Here is a 1,054-nt window from a genome sequence, read left to right as displayed (position 1 = left end):
TCCAAAATAACTTCATTACTCTCTTCATATAGTTCTTTCTCTTCAAAATGTTCTTTAAAATGTTCATTCAGTAGATGTTCAATAATTTCCATGCGAAAACACTCATTATCTCTTTCAACAGCAGGGTATTTCATAGATTTCACAATGTTAAAAGTTACTTATTAATCATTTACCCTCATAGTTAATTCTCCTTTTTGAACATCTATCATAGCTTTTCCAGTAGCTAAAAATGGTCTCCCTAAAATGATAGGTATTTCTTTATCTTCCTCCATATCTAAAACAATGAAATCTACAGGAAAGATAAATTTGTCCACTTTTACTAACACATCTTTTATAACTCCCTTAGGATATGTAACAGAACGATCTGCAAACTGTAGAGTTACAGAAGTAGGTGAGACTTCTCCTAATCCTAATCTTTTAAAAATTGAAAGAGGCATAAGATTAATGCTTGCTCCCAATTCACATAAAGCTCTTCCAGAAAATTTTTCACCGATAGCACACGGTATAGTGAAGCTACCAGGATCTTTTAATTTCTCAAGAAGCTTTTCTGAATAAATGCACTACACTCTTTGCTAAGTGCAACATTTTCGTTGTCCGTGAACTTCCTTTTCTTGCTCATAATATCTTTCATAAATTTCACAAAATTGGGCATCTGCTCTAAAGCTTCTATGAAGGGAATGTTCACCATTAACTTCTTAAGAATTTCTAAAAACATGGAAAATTGTTTATTCTGTTTGTGTTGCTTCAACCTTTGAGGAAATGGTGGTGGAGGTTTCTCAACAGTAATTTTCATTGGTGTAAATGGATACTCTAAATCTGGGTACTCATGATCCTTTTCTTTTTTCAGTTTCCCCTTTCTCTTTTTAATTTTCTATTTCTTTTTGCACTCTTGTCCCTAATTCTTTTCCACTTCATAATTGAATCGCCTTGATTTGTTCTTTTCCTTGATCTTTAGGATTTGGTTCCACAGTACTTGGAAAAGTTCCTAATGTTCGGTTACTAAGCGTAGTAGCAATATGCCCTAATTGGTTTTCAATATTCTTAATAGCAATTC

This window comes from Phalaenopsis equestris, unplaced genomic scaffold (assembly GCF_001263595.1).
Source record: "Phalaenopsis equestris unplaced genomic scaffold, ASM126359v1 Scaffold201904, whole genome shotgun sequence".
Taxonomy (NCBI): Eukaryota; Viridiplantae; Streptophyta; class Magnoliopsida; order Asparagales; family Orchidaceae; genus Phalaenopsis; species Phalaenopsis equestris.
Note: the sequence above shows the minus strand (reverse complement) of the source record.